Genomic DNA, 16,202 nt, shown 5'->3' on the forward strand with positions numbered 1-16,202 from the left:
CTAATTAACTTAAATGTAAATGGATTAAATGCTCCAAAAGACACAGACTGGCTGAATGCATACAAAAACAAGACCCTTATGTATGCTGTCTACAAGACCCACTTCAGACCTAGGGACACACACAGACTGAAAGTAAGGGGATGGAAAAAGATATTTCATGCAAATGGAAGTCAAAAGAAAGCTGGAGTATCAATACTCATATCAGACAAATTTGACTTTAAAGTAGAGACTATTACAAGAGACAAGGAAGGACTCTACATAATGATCAAGGGATCAAACCAAGAAGAACATATAACTATTGTAAATATCTATGCACCTCAATACATAAGGCAAATGCTAACAGCCAAAAAAGGGGAAATTGACAGTAACACAATAATATTAGGATATTTAATACCCCACTTACACCAATGGACAGATCATCCAAACAGAAAATAAGTAAGAAAACACAGGCCTTAAATAACATATTAGACCAAATAGGTTAATTGATATTTATAGGGCATTCTGTCCAAAAAATACAGAGTACACTTTTTTCTCAAGTGCACACAGAATATTCTCCAGGATAGATCACATCTGGGGTCACAAATCAAGCCCCTGTAAATTCAGGAAAGTTGAAATTGTATCAAACATCTTCTCCAAACACAAAACAATGAGACTAGATATTAATTACAGGAAAAAAAAACAGTAAAAATTACATGGAGGCTAAACAATATGCTATTAAACAACCAAGAAATCACTGAAGAAATCAAAGGGGAAATCCAAAAATACCTAGAAAAAAATGACAATGAAAACATGACAACCGAAAACCTATGGGACACAGCAAGAGCAGTTCTAAGAGGGAAGTGTATAGCAATACAATCCTACTTCAAGAAACAACACAAATCTCGAATAAACAACCTTTACACTTAAAACAATTAGATAAAGAAAAAAACTAACAAACAAACAAAAAACAAACAAAAAAAACAAAAAAGTTAGCAGAAGGAAAGAAATCATAATGATCAGATTAGAAATAAATGAAAAAGAAATGAATGAAACAATGCAAAGATCAATAAAATTAAAAGCCGTTTTTTTAGAGAAGATAAACAAAAATTGATAAACCATTAGCCAGACTCATCAGAGAGAGAAGACAGAAATAAACAGTATTAAAAATGAAAAAGGAGAAGTAACAATCAACAACCAGAAATACAAAAGATCGTGAATGATTACTACAAGCAACTATATCCAATAAGTTGGAAAACCTGTAAAAAGTGGATAAATTCTTAAAAACCTACACTCTTCCAAGAATGAACCAGGAAGAAATAGAAAATATGAATAGACAAATCACAAGTGCTGAAATTGAGACTGTGATTAAAAATCTCCCAACAAACAATAGCCCAGGGCCAGATGGCTTCACAGGAAAATTCTCTCAAACATTTAGAGAAGAGCTAACACCTATCCTCCTCAAACTCTTTCAAAATATAGCAGAAAGAGGAATACTCCCAAACTTATTCTACAAGGTCACTATCACCCAGATACCAAAACTAGACAAAGATGTCACACACACAAAGAAAATTGCAGCCCAAGATCAGTGATGAATATAGAAGCAATAATTCTCAAAAAATAAAATGCTAGAAAACAGAATCCAACAGCACATTAAAAAGATTATACAACAGGATCAAGTGGGGTTTATCCCTGGAATGCAAGAATTATTCAATATATGTAAATCAATCAATATGATACATTATATTAAGAAACTGAAGGACCAAAACCATATGATAATCTCAATAGATGCAGAAAAAGCTTTTGACAAAATTCAAAATTCACTTGTGATAAAAATTCTCCACAAAATGGGCATAGAAGGAAATTATCTCAACTTAATAAAAGCCATATATGACAAGCTAATAGGCAACATCATTCTGAATGGTGAAAAGTTGACAGCATTCCCTCTAAGAACAGGAACAAGACAAGGGTGCCCACTCTCACCACATATGGGCACCTATCTTTGACAAAGGAGGCAAGAATATACAATGGAATAAAGACAGTCTCTTCAATAAGTGACGCTGGGGAAATAGGACAGCTACATGTAGAAGAATGAAATTAGAACAATTCCTAACACCACACACACACACACACACACACACACACACACAAAAAAAAAAACTCAAAATGGATTAAAGACCTAAATATAAGATCAGACACGTTAAAACTCTTAGAGGAAAACATAGGCAGAACAGTCTGTGACATACATCAAAGCAAGATTCTGTTTGACCCACCTCCTAGAATAATGGAAATAAAATAAACAAATGGGACCTAATGAAACTTAACAGCTTTTGCACAACAAAAGAAACCATAAACAAGACATACAAACCTTCAGAATGGGAGAAAATATTTGCCAATGAAGCAACTGACAAAAGATTATTCTCCAAAACATACAAGCAGCTCATGCACCTCAATATCAAAATGTCAAATAACCCAATTCAAAAATTGGTGGCAGACATAAATTTACACTTCTTCAAAGAAGACATGCAGATGGCTAACAAACACATGAAAAGATGCTCACCATCACTAATCATTAGAGAAATGCAAATCAAAGCCACCATGAGGTATCTCCTCACATCGGTCAGAATGGCCATCATCAAAAATCTAAAAACAATAAATGCTGGAGAGGGTACAGAGAAAAGGGGATCCTTCTGCACTCTAGGTGCGAATGTAAATTGGTACAGCCAGTATGGAAAACAGCTTGGAGGGTCCTAAAAAACTAAAAATAGAACTACCATATGACCCAGCAATCCCACTACTGGGCATATACCCAGAGAAAACCATAATCCAAAAAGAAGCATGTACCACAATGTGTATTGCAGCACAATTTACAATAGCCAGGACATGGAAGTCACCTAAATGCCCATCAACAGATGAATGGATAAAGAAGATGTGGCACATATATACCATGGCATATGAGCCATAAAAAGAATGAAATTGAGTTATTTATAGTGAGGTGGATGGACCTAGAGTCTGTCATACAGAGTGAAGTAAGCCAGAAAGTGAAAAACAAATACCATATGCTAACTCACACATATGGAATTTAAAAAATAAATGGTACTGAGGAACCCAGTAATAGGACAAGAGTAAAGATGCATATTTAGTGAACTGATTTGAGGACACAATATGGTGGGCAAAGGGGAAACTGGGATGAAGTGAGAGAGTATCATTGAAATATATACACTAATAAATGTAAAATAGATAGCTAGTGAGAAACAACTGCATAACACAGGGAGATCAACTCTACAATGTGTGATGACTTAGAGGGCTTAGATAGGGAGGGTGCAAAGGAGTCATGGGAGGGAGGGCATATGGGATATATGTATAGATATAGCTGATTCATTTTGTTGTACAGCAAATACTGGCACACAGCGTAAAGCAATTATATTCAAATAAAGAGCTAAAAAAAGGAATGAAAAGAACTGAGGACAGTCTCACAGTCATCTAGGACAACATTAAATGCACTTGACATTCCAATTATAGGGTCATCAGAAGAAGACAAGAAAGAGAAAGGGTCAGAAAAAAATATTTGGAGAGATTCTAGTGGAAAACTTCACTAACATGGGAAAAGATATAGTTAATCAACTCTAAGAAGCATAGAGAGAACCATATATGATAAACCCAAGGAGGAACACACTGACACATATTAATTAAACTATCAAAAATTAAACACAAAGAAAATATATTAAAAGCAGCAAGGTAAACACAACAAATAATATACAAGGGAACCTACATAAGGCTAACAGCTGATTTTTCAGCAGAAACTCTGTAGGCCAGAAAGGAGTGTCAGTATATATTTAAACTGATGAAAGGGAATCACCTACACTCAAGATTACTCTACCCAGCAAACATCTCATTCAGATGTGAATGAGAAATTAAAACCTTTACACACAAGCAAAAACTAAGAGAATTCAGCACCACCTGGCCAGCTTTACAACAAATGCTAAAGGAACTTCTTTAGGCAGAAAACACAAGAGAAGGAAAAGACTTACAAAAATAAATCCAAAACAATTAAGAAAATGGCAATAGAAAAATACATATCACCAATTACCTTAAATGTGAATGGATTAAGTGCTCCAACCAAGAGACACAGACTGGCTCAATGGATAAAAATCAGGAGCCATATATATGCTATCTAAAAGGGACACACTTCAGAACTAGAGACACAAACAAACTGAGAGTGAGGGGATGGAAAAAGATATTCCATGCAAATGGAAATCAAAAGAAACCTAGGGTAGCAATACTCAAACCAGAAAAATAGATTTTAAAATAAGGACTATTACAAGAGACAAGGAAGGACAATATGTGATGATAAAGGGCTTAATCCAAGAAGAAAATATAACAATTATAAATATCTATGCACCCAACATAGGTGCACCCCAATACATAAAGAAAATGCTAAGAAACCATAAAAGGGGAAATTGACAGTAACACAAAATAACATCCCACTTACACCAATAGACAGATCATCCAAACAGAAATTAAATAAAGAAACACAAGGTCTAAATGAGACAGACCAGGTGGAATTATTGGATATTTATAGGACTTTCAATCCAAAACAACCAAAAACGTTCTCTTCCCCATTGCACACAGAACATTCTCCAGGATAGATCACATCTTGGGTCACAAAGCAAGCCTAAATAAATTTAAGAAAATTGAAGTCTTCTCAAGCATATTTTCTGACCACAATGCTATGAGATTAAATATCAATTACAGGAAAAAAATACTGTAAAATATACAAATGCATGGAGGCTAAACAACACAATAGGTCACTGAAGAAATCAAAGAGGAAATCAAAAAATACCTAGAAACAAATGACAATGAAAACACAATGTCCCAAATTCTATAGGATGCAACAAAAGCAGTCCTAAGAGGGAAGTTCAGTACAATACAATCCTACTTTAAGAAACAAGAAAAGTCTCAAATAAACAACTTAAACCTATATCCAAAGCAATTAGGGAAAGAATAAAAAAATCCCACAGTTGGCAGAAGGAAAGAAATTATGAAGCTGAGATAAGAAATAAATGAAAAAGAAATCAAGGACACAATGGCAAAGATCAATAAAACTAAAATCTACTTCTTTGAGAGTATAAAAAAAATGATAAGCCATTAGCTAGACTCACCAAGAAAAAAAAGTGAGAAGACTCAAATCAACAGAATCAGAAATGAAAAAGAAGTATCAACTGACACTGTAGAAATACAAAAGATCATGAGGGACTACCACAAAAAACTTATGTCAATAAAATGGACAACCTGGAAACAATGGACAAATTCTTAGAAAAATACAAACTTCTAAGACTGAAACAGGAAGAAATAGAAAACATAAACAGACCGATCACAAGCACTGAAATTAAAACTCCAAACAAACAAAAGCCCAGGACCAGCGGGCTGCAGAGTCAAATTCTACAAACATTTAGATGAAAGCTAAAACTTATTTTTCTCAAACTCTTCCAAAATATAGCAGATGGAGGAACACTGCCAAACTCATTATACGAGGCCACTATCACACTGATACCAAAACCAGATAAAGATATCATGAAACAAGAAAATTATAAGTGAATATCACTAATGAACATAGATGCAAAAATTCTCAACAAAATACTAGTAAACAGAATCCAACAGCACATTAAAATGATCATACACCATTATCAAGGGGCTTTATCCCATGAATACAAGGATTCTTCAATATATGCAAAATCAATCAATGTGGTACACCACATTAATATATTAAAGGATAAAAACCATATGATAATCTCAGTAGATGCAGGAAAAGCATTTGACAAAATTCAGCACTGATTTATGATAAAAAAAAAAAACTCATCAGAAAGTGGGCATAGAAGGAACTACCTCAAAGTAATAAAGGCCATATATGGTAAACCTATCCCTAACATAATCCTCAATGTTGAAAAGTTCATTGCATTTCCTCTAAGTTCAGGAACAAGACAAGTGTTCCCACACTCACCACTATTATTCAACATAGTTTTGAAAGTTTTAGCCAGAGCAATCAGAGAAGAAAAATAAATACAAGGAATCAAATTAAAATGAAGAAGTAAAACTGTCACTGTTGACAGATGACATGATACTATATATAGAAAATACTAAAGATGCTACCAGAAAACAACTAGAGTTAATCACAAAATTTGGTAAAGTTGCAGAATACAAAATTAATGCACAGATATACCTTGCATTCCTATACACCAACAATGACAAATCAGAAAGAGAAATTAAGGAAAGATTCCCATTTACCATTGCAACAAAAAGAATAAGATACCTAGGCATAAACCTACCTAAGGAGGCAAAAGACCTGTATGCAGAAAATCATAAGGCACTGATGAAAGAAATAAAAAATGACACAGATGGAGAGATATATCATGTACTTGGATTGGAAGAATCAACATTGTGAAGATGACTATACTACCCAAAGCAATTTATAAATTCAATGCAATCCCTATCAAATTACCAATGGCACTTTTTAACAGAACTAGAACAAAAAAATTATACAAATCATATGGAAACACAAAAGACCCCTAATAGCCAAAGCAATTTGAGAACGAAAAACAGAGCTAGAGAAATCAAGCTCCCTGACTTGACTATACTACAATGCTACAGTGATCAAGACAGTATGGTACTGGCACAAATACAGAAATACAGATCAGTGGAACAGGATAGAAAGCCCAGAGGTAAACCCACATATTTATGGTCACATTATCTTTGATAAAGGAGGAAATAATATATACTGGAGAAAATGCAGCCTCTTCAAAAAGTGGTGCTGGGAAAAGTGAACAGCAACTTTTAAAAGAATGAATTTAGAACATTCCCTAACACTATACACAAAAATAAACTCAAAATAGATCAAAGACCTAAATGTAAGGCTTGACACTATAAAACCCTTGGAGGAAAATATAGGCAAACCACTCTATGAAAAAAAATGACAACAAGACCTTTTTTGACACACCTCATAGACTAAATGAAATAAAACCAAAAATAAACAAATGGGGCCTAATGAAACTTAAAAGCTTTTGCACAGGAAAGGGAAGCATATATATGATGAAAAGACATCCCTTGGAGTGGTAGAAGATATTTTCCAATGAAGCAACTGACAAAAGATTAATCTCCAAAATGTATAAGCAGCTCCTGAAGCTCAGTGTGGAAAAAACAAAAAACAAAAAACAAAAACCCCATCCAAAAATGTGTGGAAGACAGAAACAGACATTTCTCTAAAGAAGACCCACAGATGGCCAACAAACACATGAAAAGATGCTCAACATCACTAATCATTAGAGAGATTCAAATCAAAACCACAGTGAGGTATCACCTCACACGAGTTAGATTGCCCATCATCAAAAAATCTAGGAACAATAAATGCTGGAGAGGCTGTGGAGAAAAGGGAACACTCTTTCATGGCTGGTGGGACTGTAAAGTGATACAGCCACTAAGGACAACAGTATGGACGTTCCTCAAAAAACTAAAAATATAACTACCATATTACCCAGCAATCCTACTACTGGGCATATACCCAGAGAAAACCATAATCCAAAAAGAAACATGTGCCACAATGTTTATTGCAGCACAATTTACAATAGCCAGGACATGGAAGCAACCTAAATGCCCAACAACAGAAGAATGGATAAATAAGATGTAGCAATATATAGAATGGAATATTACTCAGACATAAAAAGGAATGAAATTGAGTTATTTGTAGTCAGGTGGATGGACTTAGAGTCTATCATACAGAGTGAAGTAAGTCAGAAAGAGAAAAAATAATACTGTATGCTAAAACATATATATGGAACCTAAAAAATGGTACCGTTGAACTCAGTGGCAAAGAAAAAATAAAGATGCAGATGTAGAGAACAGACTTGAGGACCTAAGCAGGGGGGAGGAGAAGCTGGGACAAAGTGAAAGAGTAGTATTGACGTTCATACACTACCAAATGTAAAATACGTAGTTAGTGGGAAGCTGCTGAATAACACAGGGAGATCAACTTGATGATTGGTGATGACCTAGAGGGGTGGGGTAAGGAGGGTGGAAGGGAGCTCAAGAGGGAGGGTATATGGGGATATATGTATAAATAGAGCTGATTCATTTTTTTGTACAGTGGAAACAGGTTCAACCGTGGAAAGCTATTATATTTCAATAAAGATGGATAGAAAATAAATAAAATAAACTATGTATGGAAACACCAAGGACCCCAAATAGCCAAAAAAAAATGTTTTAGGAGAATATTAAGGGAAATTATTCCAATATGACATTGAGAGAAAAGAACAGAATACAAAAAGTCATGATCCCAGGTTTCCTAAACAAATGGAAGACAGTGCAGCATACTAACCAGGCATATACATCCAGGAGCTTTACTGCCTGGGTTCAAATTCCACCTCTGACACCTATCAGTCATGTTTCCTTGAAAGGTTTATTTCTGGACATTGATTTCTTATTCTGTTAATTTGGGATAAGGATAGTTCCTCCCTCACTAATCATCATGAAAATGCAAAACAAATGACAATGTGATACCATGTCACATCCATTGGCATGTCATTACCAAAAAAACATAAAATAGCAAGTGTTGACAAGGATGTGGAACCCTGTACACTCCTGGTGGGAATATAAAATGGTGTAGCCAGAGGAAAATATAATGGAGATTCCTCAAAAAATTAAAAAAGAATATTCCTTTTTAATCCAGCAATTCCACTTCTGGGTATTTATCCCCCAACATTAAAACCAGAATCTCAAAAGGATATTTGCCCTGTTGAGGTAGGAGATAGATGGGCCCCTGGGCTGTCCAGTTGGTGTTTGTCAAGTGGAGTCAAACTGAAGCTTTGTTCTCACCCAGACACTCCAAGGACAAAGCTAGTGGCAGAAACTGAGCTCTGCTGAAGTAAAGAGATAAGATGCCCACTCCTTAGGTCAAGGAAAACTTTCCTGTCTGCACATGCATAGGAAGCCTCCTTGGGTGTCAAAAAGGGAGGGGGCACCACCCCATAATAAGTGTGGACATGAACCCATAGGCCTCTGCTGTGGTGTCCGTCCTAGAAAAAGTTGTGTACACATCATGTGGAGGGTCCTAGGACCAGTTGGGTGAAAAAGAAGAAACAAGATAGTTGGCCAAATGTATACAAAGACCCAGGAGGGCTGTCCTATGTAAGTAATTTAAATCACCTCTTTCTTTGCATTCCTCATTCAGGATGTCTGCACTCCTCCCTAGGTGCGTATCTCTGACTAGTTTCTGACTTAATGTGCTCCTCCTCATTAGAGAGGATCCCCATACCCTTTCCCTCTGGGTATGTATTTCTGCTTTGCTTTTTTTAATAACTTTATTAATATTGTTTGGGGGAAAACATAAGATTTTCCATATATATGCAAAGATTATTATCAACAGCAGCTTTGCAATTTTTTTTTTATGTTTTGTTTTCTTTAAAGACTAGAAGATTCATTTCCAAAAAAGTGAGGTGCCATTTTAGAATTTTTTATAAGTACATAATTGAATTCACATGGAAGGAAAATACTGGATAAAAAAAAAGAACAGAGACATGAAAAGTTAAAAGTTTATTTCCAGTTACCTGTATCTGCAATAAGACAATGACAGAAATTGGGCTTTCAAATACTGCTTGTTTTTCCCTTTAAATGTAGACCAAGTATATATATAAGACTATTTTTGTTCCAGGATACAGTTTATTTGAAAAAGTAACATTTTATAATCAAATTTCTGTAACTAGATAAATGACAAAATTTCCAGAGCACTGTCTTTAAATGGATTCTTAGTAGAAAGATTAAGGGCTTTCTTTAAAAAACAATACAGAAATCTTGCTTCTATGCAAGTTAACTTTTTTGTGTGTGGCAGCTTTCAGGATATTAGTTCTCTGACCAGGGATCAAACCCAGGCTTCAGCAGTGAAAGCACCAAATCCTAACCACTAGACCACCAGGGAATTTCTGCAAGTTAACTTTTTAGAAACTAAACTTTCGTCCACTGTTTTTCCCCAGTCTAAATTCCATGTATCTGTAAGCATGTGTATTTGCATGCTGTCTGTGCTATCTAAAAAGTTGGTAGATGATGCAGTAGTGTGCAAATTTTTAGGAAAGAAAATAATCCCTATTGGTTTGCTACCTAACTCCTAAAGTATGTGAAATCTATTAGCACTATAAACTCACTTAATACTCACTTCAGGAAAATTGTCTTCATGGCTTCCCTATAAATCCATTGCCTGTTATTATTCGACAGGCTCAAGATCACTTCTGAAAGGAATGGCAAGAATTTTCAACAGTCTGGCATACCAATGGTAGTCAAATCAACTCTTTAAAGGAACAACACATCAATAAAAAACACAGCATGCACACTTGGTATATAATACATCAAATTATTAGGAATGTCTCATAGCTGTAATTCACATATACTCTGTTAAAAGGAAATGTAGCATCTCTGCAAGCCACACTACAGGAAAACAAAACAAAAAACAAACGGACCATACCTTCATTAGAGAATGGTCAGAATCACTTGAAAAGTTCACAGTGGCAATTCTAAATGCCAAAGACCCTTGTAGGAAAAGAAATATTTCTTTTTTCCCAAGGAATGCAAATGTTTTGTGGGGCATTCCTCAGCCCACTGTTCACATGACTGGGCGACTGGCTAAATGCTATATCACATGGCTGCATTTGTATGGTCTTCATTGATAATAACATAAAATGTTTTTGTTCCTCCCAAAGTTCTCTTGCTTCTGTACACAATTATATGCTAATTATTACTCAATACATCACTGAGAGTAAAACTGACAGTACTGCAAACGCAACTGCAATTTAAAGGACATACGTAGGGAAGCTAAATGCTTGCACAAAAACACATTTGCCTTTTAAAATAATGGTGTGTGGGAAACTGAAAAAAAATATGCAGACAAAAAATTCTTAAAAGTTTCAGTGCTCTCCCAGTTATGATACTTTAGATGTATGGTGTTTTGTTTATACATTCCTATCATATTGTGTAGTGTCATAAGGCTACTTCTTGGTTGTCCAGATTTGTGTAGAGAGATCTGAAAGTAAGAAAAAACTAATGGGGAGCAACTTGAAGCTGCCTATGATCAAAAGTTTGACTTCAAACAAGTTGGGACTAAAAACAAACCTTTTATGGCCTCAGAGTAAGATATGTTTTTGTGCTATATTTATTCATAGGCCTTTTGAGCTGAGAAAAAAAAATCTTCTTTTAATATTTTCAGATTAGAATCAGAAGGGTCTAGTAGTACACTTACGAAGGCTTTCAAGAAAATGCTTGGTTTGTTTTTAAAGGAAAGGCTGCTACTGATGGCAATTTGTTTGCTTCTGTGCAACTGAATGAGCTGGAACTGCCACCGGAAAGCCTGCCAACTGATGCAAATTGGAAGCAGTGTTCTGGTAAGATGGCATATCCACAGACATCCCCACCTGCTGTGTGTAAGCAGCTGCACCAGTAGCTGATTGAAGGTTAGAGTTGTGATTCATATAAGTAGGATTGGAAACAGTGTCTTGCCCAGTGCTTAAATACAGGGTTTGAGCAAGCTGTGTTGTCACTGAGGAATTCACATTTGGAGGCAGCGATCACAGTGGACTGATTTGATCTGGTTCTAGGCTATAGGTTTGGGCAACAGTGACTTGGTGAATACCTTAACCCATATACTTCACACCATGTGATTGAACTGCATATGTCTGCATTGGAACTCTAGCTGATGAAGGTGGGTAGTGTGCTGGATGATGGATCTTTGTATAGACTGAATATACAGGTGTTTCATTCATCAACTTGTTGTATAGTTCCAGATCTTGCAAGACATTTACATTCAATTCAGAAAATTCTGAATGCTTCCTATGAATATCTTCAAATTTTTCATCTATCATTGGACCCATCTGTTGGCAGATATTTTCTAAATCCGAGAGGTCTTGGCAGTGATCTGGTTTTGAATCTGTTGGATCTATATTCTGCAGTACCTGCAGGGCTCAATCCATTTTATCCTCATCTATATAAACACACTCAGACTCTGATTTCTTAATTTCCTCCTCCTCATCATCAGTTACATTCAAATTGTCCACAGCTGCTGCCTCAGATTCTATGTTTAAATTAGTTGTTACGAAATCAGATGGGAAGAGTCCTATTCCTCCGTGATTTTCTCCTTTCCACCAATTGGCATGACTGCCATCCAAAACAATAATAATTTCCCCATGTTTAAAGGTGAGGTCATTGTCCTCAACAGCTTCAAAATCATACAAAGCTCTCACTTTCTTTGCAGCTTTGTTATTTGACCAAATTTCTGCAGACGGATATTAGGATTTTGTTTCTGTGTGCTGCTGCTTTTGTTCTTGTAATGATAATTCAGTAGCTTTAGCTATATCTTCATCTTTGTTTTTGTTTGATGACGTACCATTCTTGGCAGCAGCTGAGACAGTCTGAGAACCTGCTGGAGGAAAAGTAAATTATTCTTCTTTCATAGATTTAATAGTTGCAGATATTAGGCTAAACTGAGGGCCCTTCTGAAATTCTTCTGACCACTCCACCATTAAAGATTTCAGTTTTTTACATACTTTAGAATGAGCCTTATTTTTTATCACAGCACATACTTCTGTTGCAAAATCAAGGGAATATACTTCTAAATGAAATATCTTTCCACAATTTGCCACACAAGCCCCAAGAAGACTTAACGGCTGCAGAGCAACATGGGGAACCTTATGATTTACCTTTTTCATTATGGCTTTTAGGCAATCTTTTGCTCCATTAGGAGTGCTTCCAACTTTGTCACATATGTTCTTAATAAGACTCCAATCTTCTGTAGCATTGTACTCATTTGTGACCTTTTCCATGTCTTGCTTGAAAGGGTTGGTAGTGAACAGAGTCCTCTTGCCAGCATCCAAGCCCTAGATGCTGTGGTCAGGCTGAGGCTTGACAGCTGCTCCCACCTGGGGAACCCGTAGCAGAGGCTACCTAGATGGTTCAGCTCCAATCATGTCTGGCACTTCCGCCACAGCACCTGCCCAGCCTGCCTTGCTTCTTTTTTTAAATAACTAAACTGCTTTAGTGTGTGCTCTCCCATATGTTGCGCTGTGTCTATAATAATAAACTTTGCACCTGTCTTTTACAGTTTTTTACCTCCTTGAAACATTCTTGCTTTCAAATGGAAGAAAGAGCTAGGGCCACTTTGCTTCTAGCCTCTAGCCCCTAATGATCTAGAAGTTAGAATTGCTGGTTTTTCATCCAGGCTACTCAGGTTCAATTCCTGGGCTATAAAATAAGATCTCTCATCAGGACCAGTCACTGCTGTCTCACCAAGATCACTGTGGTGTACAACACAACATCATTAGCAATAACCAAGATGTAGAAACAATTTAGATCCATCAGCAGCTCAATGGATAACAAAAATGTGGTAAAGACATACAATGGAATATTATTCGGCAATATTTTAAAATATGTATTTATTTATTTAGCTGCACCGGGTCTTATTTCAGTACATGGTATCCTCTGTTGTGGCATGCAGGAAATTTAGTTGCAGAATGAGAAATATTGGTTGTGGCATGTGGGATATAGTATCCTGACCAGGGGTCAAACCTAAATCCCCTGCATTGGGAGCACAGAGTCTTAGGCACTGCACCACCAGAGAAGTCCCAGTCATGGCTTTTTATATATTTAATTTGTTTCAATGGATTTCATGTGATGCTAAAATTGACCCACTTTTGGTCTCTTCATATGGATTCCTAAACTTTTTATCCAGGCCCCAGTAGTTTTTGAAGACCTTCAACTTTCTGGTCTTTCAAGATTCCCAGACTTATCTTGTGCATTTCTTGGCCCAGCCCTGATATCAGCCAACTCTTCAAGAATCTCTAGATCACCTGCTGGAAAATGGTATTTAGAGCCCACAAGCTGGGCCTCAGGATAGCCACTGTTATCAATTTGCCATTGTTTCTAGGCTTTTCAGTGGTGCCGAGACCAGCTCGGCGACTCGAGGCGAGTGACGGGTGCCGCAAGCTTGAAGAAGACACAGACACAGACTGAAGAGAAAAGTGGGACTGGGGGGCTCAAGACCTCTCGGATCAAGACCCCTGCTGATTAATCCCACGTTGCTTTTATTGAGTTTTCGGCATAGTCTAAGGGTCTGACACTCCCAGGTTAATCCCATAAACAATCAAAGGCCTCACATGACTGGGGGCAATGATCTTTGTTTGCCTCCTGGGTCCTGATTTGAGCTGGGTGTGGAGAGCAAAGCAGCCCTGGGGGAAGGAGACCTCTCTCAGAAGGATTAAGGGTCTGTGCCCCACCCGTGTTGGCCCCTCTGTGACTGTGCCTGTCTTAGGTTGTTCCTCCCTTGAGGAATCTCACCCGTCTTTGGCTAACCAGTCATCCTCCAGGGCCAAACACGGTGATATTAGGAAGGCTCTATGCATCACCCCTGTTGGCCCCTCTGCGGCTGTGCCTGTCTTAGGTTGATCCTCCTCTGAGGAATCTTACCCGTCTTTGGCTAACCAGCCATCCCTCAGGACCAAACAGGGTGATATTAGTCTCCATGCCCCGCACCCTCAGCTCCTCCACTGCTCAAGCAGGACATTCTGAATCCCATCGCTCGGCCCACATACTTCAACATTTTCAATGTTTCAAAAAGGTTCCAGAATGTCTTCCCACATCTCCCCCTTTTTGTTTTCGTAGGAGAAGATAAGCCTGTAGGAGAAGATAAGCCTATTCGAGTTATTTTTCTGTCAATCCTTGGAGCGTTCCTCCTGTGCACCTGAGAACTTAAACATAGGATAATTAAAAGACAACAAAAAACAAATGTACAAAGTTTATCTCCGGGGATTCTATATCCCATTCAAGATGGCGTTTCTTTGGAACGCTCATGATATGGCTTAATTCTCCGAGATGGAATCCACACAGGTTCCAGGCCTTGTCCTGGTGACACACAAGCAAACCCTCTTCCCCATGTGATTAACCTTCCTGATGACCAGATATTAGTCAATGGGTCCTGCCACCATATCAGCGGCTGTGCATCATTAAAATGAGTCACATTCTTAGACGAGGCTTGAAAATGCCTCTCAGCTGCTGTATCTGTAGCCTGTGCAGATACATTCAAAAAATTAATAGTAAATAAGGCTTTATTTAAAATTGTTTGTTGCCCTTGGGTGATTCCCCCTTTTTGTTTTTGGAGCATGTTTTTAAGTAGTTGGTTTGCTCTTTCAACTATTGCTTGTCCCTGGGGGTTGTAAGGAAGTCCTGTAGAATGTGAGATAGACCACATATCAAGAAATTGTTGAAATGCTTTACTAATATAAGCAGGGCCATTATTGCCTTTGCTGATTATATTGGAAAAATTGATAATCACTATCCAAAAAATCCCATTTTGCAGTTTCTTAAGAGAACTCAATGGATTCTACCTCGAATAACAAAATATGATCCTATACCAGATGCTTCTATAATTTTTACTGATGGCTCTAGTAAGGGCCGAACGGGATATACGGGATTTAAAACACGACAAATCCCTGTCCCTCACTTTTCAGCTCAGCAAGCAGAATTATATGCAGTTATCTGTGCTTTGCAAGACATACCTCAGGCCGTTAATATTTTATCTGATTCTGCCTATGTGGTTCAAGCCACTAATATGATAGAAACTGCTACTATCAAGCAGTCTATTCCACAGCCTCTTTATGATCTTTTTCTATTACTTCAACGAGTTGTCCATTCTAGAAACACTCCTTTTTATATTACCCATATTCGGGCCCATACTACTTTGCCTGGGCCTCTGGCAACAGGTAACAGAGCTGCTGATAGACTTGTTGCACCCGTATTGGATGAAGCTCAACATTTCCACCAATTAACTCATGTAAATGCTAAAGGCTTAAAAATGAAGTTTGATATTACATGGAATCAAGCCAAAGATATATTAAGAACGTGTCCATCATGCCAAATTATTAATAATCCTCAGCAATCTGAACCTGGTGTAAACCCACGGGGCTTGCGCCCTAATTCTTTATGGCAAATGGATGTTACTCACATCTCATCCTTTGGTAAGCTCTCCTATGTGCATGTAACCATTGATACATTTTCTCAATTTATATGGGCTACTGCCCAGTCTGGTGAAACTGCAAAGCATGTGCAAAAGCATTTATATGCATGCTTCGCAGTCATGGGGTTGCCACAAGCCATTAAAACAGATAATGGCCCTGCTTATATTAGTAAAGCATTTCAACAATTTC

At 37.1% G+C, this 16,202-nt stretch overlaps 1 pseudogene; it reads right to left on the bottom strand.

Moving 5' to 3' along the window:
- Positions 1-11,642: 11,642 nt before the first annotated feature.
- On the bottom strand, positions 11,643-13,359 carry LOC130848755 (signal transducing adapter molecule 2-like; annotated as a pseudogene).
- Positions 13,360-16,202: the final 2,843 nt, after the last annotated feature.

The sequence above is a fragment of the Hippopotamus amphibius genome, chromosome 3 (genome assembly GCF_030028045.1).
Source record: "Hippopotamus amphibius kiboko isolate mHipAmp2 chromosome 3, mHipAmp2.hap2, whole genome shotgun sequence".
Taxonomy (NCBI): domain Eukaryota; kingdom Metazoa; phylum Chordata; class Mammalia; order Artiodactyla; family Hippopotamidae; genus Hippopotamus; species Hippopotamus amphibius.